Here is a 6239-nt window from a genome sequence, read left to right on the forward strand (position 1 = left end):
TTGGTGCAGACGTTAGAAGCTCCTTCAAAGTGTTGAATGCCTTCTTGCAATCCTCATCAAACTCAAACGCCACTTCCTTTTGAAGTAGACGACATAGGGGCCTAGAAATCTTGGAGAAGTCCTTGATAAAGCGCCTGTAGAAACCTGCATGTCCAAGAAAAGAACGGACCTCCCTCACACTTGTGGGGTATGGTAAGTATCTAACAAGATCTACTTTAGCTTTATCTACTTCAATTCCACGTTTAGAGATAATATGCCCTAAAACTATTCCCTGTTTAACCATAAAGTGACATTTTTCCCAATTTAAAACAAGGTTAGTTTCTTCACAACGTACAAGTATCAATTCTAAGTTACTTAAGCAATTTTCGAAATCTTTACCAAAGACAGAAAAGTCATCCATAAAAACTTCAATAATTCTCAATAAAATCAGAAAAGATACTTACCATGCACCTTTGAAACGTACCTGGGGCGTTGCATAGTCCGAATGGCATTCTTCTGTAGGCAAACGTTCCAAAAGGACAAGTGAAGGTCGTTTTCTCTTGATCCTCATGAGCAATGGCGATTTGATTGTAACCAGAATATCCATCCAAGAAGCAATAAAACTCATGGCCAGCTAACCTCTCAAGCATCTGATCAATGAATGGCAAAGGGAAGTGATCCTTCCTAGTAGTGGCGTTGAGCTTCCTATAGTCAATACAAACTCGATGTCCAGTCACAGTTCTCTGAGGCACTAACTCATTCTCTGCATTCTTCACAACAGTTATTCCAGACTTCTTTGGCACAACTTGAACTGGTGAAACCCACTTAGAATCTGAAATAGGGTATATGACGCCACAATCAAGAAGCTTGATGACTTCTTTCTTCACAACTTCCATCATGGGTGGATTCAATCGTCTTTGAGCCTCCCTAGTTGGCTTAGCTCCCTCCTCAAGCAAAATCCTATGGACACAGGTGGTAGGGCTAATTCCCTTGATATCTGCCAAGGTCCAACCAATTGCAGTTTTGTGTCTCTTAAGCATCTCCACAAGTTTGTCCTCTTGAGTTGGCGTCAAGGATGATGAAATGATTACAGGCAATGTCTCTTTATCTCCCAAATAAACATACTTCAAATGATCTGGCAATGGCTTTAGTTCTAGGGTAGGTGCCTGGATCACTGAAGGTAAAGGTTTATTAGTAGAGATGGAAAGTGAAAAAGAAGGACTTGACCTACCTACATAGGACGTTGCCTCAAGAGAAGCAACGTTTTCTAGGTGGATAGATTCATAAGAATCCGTGAGCTCTTCCTTAGGTATGGTGACGCCATTTTCAAGAATGCCAACGCCACTTGCAATGGTTGAAGCCATGGCATCATCCTCCATAATCTCCATGAATTTCTGCGCAAGTTCATCAAGTATATCAATAGAAAAACATGATTGAAAATCACTTAGGGGATACCTCATAGCTTCAAAAATGTTGAAGCCAACAACTTCTCCATCGAATTCCATTGACAAGGTGCCAGAATACACATCAATTTTAGTCCTAGCCGTCCTCATGAAGGGACGACCTAGCAAAAGTGGCGTTGACTTGGGAGAAGGCTCCTCCATCTCTAGGACGTAAAAATCAGCTGGGAAGATTAACTCACCCACCTGCACAAGTACATCCTCAACTAACCCCTTAGGGTATGCATTAGATCGATCTGCCAATTGAATAATAACATTATCATGTTTAAGTTCACCTAGACCTAGAGATGCATAAACAGAATATGGCATAACATTTATAGACGCACCTAAGTCTAGCATGGCATTTTCAAATCTAGTGGTTCCAATAACACAAGGGATAGAAAAACTCCCTGGATCCTTACACTTGTCAGGCATTTTGCGTTGAAGCACAGCTGAGACGTTCTCACTTACCTTCACCACTTCTCTCTCACGGTTTTGTCTCCTTGTGGTGCAAAGTTCCTTCAAAAATTTTGCATACTTAGGAATTTGCTTAATGGCCTCAAGGAGAGGAATGTTGATTTGCACTTTCTTAAAAGTTTCCAAGATGGCCTTTTCGGCTTCATCCTTCTTGGACTTAGCATATCTGCTTGGGAAAGGCAAAGGAGAAGAAGATGGATTAGTAATAACCGAATTGAAAGAGTTAGAAACTTGTCCTTTAGGTTTCGGTTCTGCAGTAGGAGGTGTCACATGAGCCTTAGACGTTGCAGGGTCCTCCTCCTCCTCTAATGTTGACGTTGAAACCTTCTTAGGAGGCTTTGGAGGGTCTACAAGGGTCTTACCACTCCTTGTAGTGACGACCTTTGCTTGCTCAAAGTGAGGATTAGGGATGGTACCACTTGGTAATTTTCCTTGCTCATGAAACTTACCCATAAACTCCACAACTTGACTCATTTGCTTCTTCATCTCATTCACATCCGTGGATATGGCATTGATCTGATTCCCATGATGAGTTTGACCTGCAATTAAAGCTTGAGTAGATTTGGTTAGAGTTCGGATCAATTCATCATTAGAAGAAGAAGAAGAAGCATTTGAATTATAATTCGAATTGAAAGGAGTAGGGTTAGGAGGTTGAGGCTTTTGATAAAAGCCTTGAGGACGTTGTTGGAACCCTTGAGGTGCACTTTGAACGTTGTCATTGTCCTTCCAACGAAAATTGGGGTGATCCCTCCATCCAGGATTGTAGGTATTCGAGTAAGGATCATTCCTAGGACGTTGGTACCCTTGTTGGAAACCTATGGCGTTAACACCTTCCTGTCCTCCACTTTCCATGAGTTGAGGGCATTGATCAGACACATGCCCTTGCATTGAGCAAACTCCACACACCATAACTTGTCCATGCGCTCCCTGAGACACAAGAGAAGTAAGTTTGTTAATTTTATCCTCCAATTGAGCTAAAGTACTTACCTCATGGACCCTTTCACGTGTGGTGGTGGATTTGGGCCTAGAGCTTCCATATTGTTGTTGATTCAAGGCCCTATTCTCAATCAGAACCATTCCAGCCGCAGGTTCCTTGTCAACAAATGATCCACCAGAAGCTGCATCTAGCATGTCTCTTTCCAAGTTGGTGAGCCCATCATAAAAACAAGTGAGCAAGGTCTCATCCTTCATGCCATGTTGAGGGCATTGAGTGGTGAGAGACTTGAACCTCTCATAGTAATCTGCGTAGGACTCATCTTGCCCTTGTTGAATTCCACTTATCTTCTTCCTAAGCATGATGATGCGAGATGTAGGGAAATACTTCTCAAGAAACGCCTTCATCATATCAGCCCAAGATGTAATCCGTCCACTTGGCAACTCATAAAGCCATTGCTTTGCCTTGTCAGCCAACGAAAATGGGAAGGCTTTTAACTTCAAAATATGCTCATCAGCTCCTTGAGGCTTCATGCTAGTGCAGATGAACTGAAATTCCATCAAGTGGTTGTTGGGATCTTCCATAGAGAGTCCATGGAATGTAGGAAGACGATGAAGCAATCCAGACTTCAACTCAAAATCAGCTGTTAACCCCTCAGCTGCAGCAGGGTAGGTTATGCAAGTAGGGACGCCACCAGGTGGGATGACGGATGTAGAAAGTTGCCTGATGGTGAGAGCCATTGGTGGTGGTGGTGGTTGAATGACTAAGAGTGCACGAGGTGATTGAGGTGGCGTTTGGTGTGGTGATGGAACAACTGAAGTGTCAGAAGCTTCTGATCCTCCCTCTACTCTATTCCCTTCACTATCTATTTGAAGCTCACGAAATTGAAGGGGAGTGGTAACTTGGACGTCAAAGAGATCCGAGTTTTTCTTCAATCTCTCAAGTCTATCTTGGATGACGTGGAGGGGCGTTTTGGTGTACTTGGGTGGTTCAGACGATCCAGACATTCATTGATCTGTAGTAGAACAAAAGAATAAAGTTAGTAAAATATAAACAAGACGTGGACCAAGGTACACACACCAAAACGTCACATATATACAAGTATACACATGGTCAACGAAAATTTATAGTGGTTAGTTACAATCTTCTACAACTTTCGAAGTAATCAACTTAAATAAGTAGTCGTTAAGTCAAGGTTTAGACGTGCGGCCCAAAGATTCTAATGTTAATGCAAGTCTCCCCCTATCTATCTTTTGGTAACTCTTTTCACACAGAGCCAGGTAGTAGAGGAACAATTTTGGCGGAGCTCAGCTCACTTGTTTAGCAGGGGACGAGACCCTTTGCTAGCACTTCTTGTATCCAATCAACCTAGACACTCTGCATTACTAAGGTGCGCCTACTTGATAAAAAGAGTTGCTTGACAAGCATTAATAAAAGAACTTTCACCTATTCCGTTATGACCTACAACATTCATACCCAAGCCAATTATTTTCGAAAATTGTCTAAGTATATTGATTCAATGAGGCGTCATGAACTTTGTTTTGGACTTACGGCCCAAGTCCTTGGCTATACACATAGTCTTTTTCAAATCCTTTGGGCAACCTTACTGAAATGGCCAGTTGGGGGAGGACGAGCACGAGAGGTAGAACCCATTTTGGCAATTGCCGTTCTGGATTCAAAACCCGTCATGAACGTTGTCCCCTTTCTAGACACCATTCCACATAGGCTATACTTACTTAGATAAGAAAAAATACTAAGTGCAAGACATTGTTCGATTGTTAATAAAAGCCGCCCTCAACCTTAATAGACCTGATTCAGGTTCTAGAAAGGGGTTTAGGCTAATATTAACAAAGGGACTTCACCTATTCCATTAAAGTTCACGGCCCCTTACCAAATCAATACCTTAGTGGCGTTTTCATCACATGAAGACTTTTCAATCCCCGGCAACGGCGCCAAAAATTGATACGTGCAAAAGCATTCGCTAATTTAAACCCTGAAAATGTCGAGCGTTAGTATAGGATAAGCAGGGATCGTTCTAAACCGGGGATTGAGGGTGCTAACATGTGAGAAATAAATCTAAGGGAAGAATATACATTCCATACGAAAAGTACAAGAACATTTACAAAATTACGAAAATTAGAAGTTTACATGCATAAAATTAGAAACAACAAGAGTTAGAGAGCATACATACATTCACACGAAATTAGAAGACAAAGAATGAATGAACTACAAAATATACAAGTATATATATACATAGATTTCGAAAGAAACAAAGAATTTAAGTTAGAAAAGGTTTTGGAAATCCTATTCCTATTTATACACAATTTACAAATCCATATCACATTAGAAAACCAAATACAACAAGGATTCCTAGTTATATACTAATTAGGATTACTTAATTACTAAGAAAACTAATTATTGACCAAGTCAAACACAAAATACTAAGTCAAAACTAACTCTAACTACTTTCCCTAAAATTTAGGAACCTATCCCTTAAATTAAGGAGACCTAACAAACTCATAACAAACTCCTAAAAAAACACTAAAACTAAAACAAACACATATTTACTATTCACGGAGACACTATTCACGAAATTAAAAACATTTATTTTTTTATTTTTATTTTTTTATTTAACTAGGTTAACATGCTACCTAAAAATCTAAGTTAATTTTAATTATTTACAAAAACAAGAAAACATAAAGATGGGGGGTTTTTGAAGATTGAAAACATAAATTTTCAGAAAATAAACAAAGATTGAAAACGTTTTTATTTACATAGGTGGGAAAAGAAGAATTTTTGAAGAACAATTTTTCAAGAACTAATCAAGAACAATCCATTCATGCAATCTTTAATCTTTTAGTTACCATGAAACGATATCAACCAAGAAACAAAGTTACAAGCGCCCAATGTCCCTTATATGACTTCCCTTTACACAATTGAGTAGAACAAGCGCCTAAACAATATACTTCAAATGCAGGTATCACACAATCAAAGCAACTCATGATCTCATGCATTCGAATCATTAAGCACAAGTGAAAGTTTAGTCAATAAACATGCAAATTCAAGTACTCAAAGCAAGTCTTTTCATTACATGCATAATCTGATCTCGACCTTTGTACAAAGCCTTTACTACTTTAACGAACTAGGATCAACAAGCGTTCACCTAATTACTAGCTCCAATTACATGCAATCATCCTAAGTTGCGCACCCAAAGAACAAGAACACATAAAAGTTTTCCATAAAACAAAACCAGATTATCATTCCATATTTCGGCAACAAATAAAGATCAAACATACATAAACCAATCAATCATTGAAAAGAACATCAAAATCGCATTCAAAAATCAGAAAGTTATCTCATGGTTTCGGTTTTACACATAAGGAAAACAAAACAGAAAATACAACTACAAA

The 6239-nt window shown here is 39.4% G+C and overlaps 1 non-coding gene across 1 annotated transcript; it reads left to right on the forward strand.

Annotated features, from left to right (window-relative positions):
* Positions 1–3084: 3084 nt before the first annotated feature.
* LOC112168514 lies at positions 3085–3191 on the forward strand. The gene has a single exon (XR_002924276.1). It is a non-coding gene; the product is annotated as a small nucleolar RNA R71 (small nucleolar RNA).
* Positions 3192–6239: the final 3048 nt, after the last annotated feature.

The sequence above is a fragment of the Rosa chinensis genome, chromosome 5, assembly GCF_002994745.2.
Source record: "Rosa chinensis cultivar Old Blush chromosome 5, RchiOBHm-V2, whole genome shotgun sequence".
Classification (NCBI taxonomy): Eukaryota; Viridiplantae; Streptophyta; class Magnoliopsida; order Rosales; family Rosaceae; genus Rosa; species Rosa chinensis.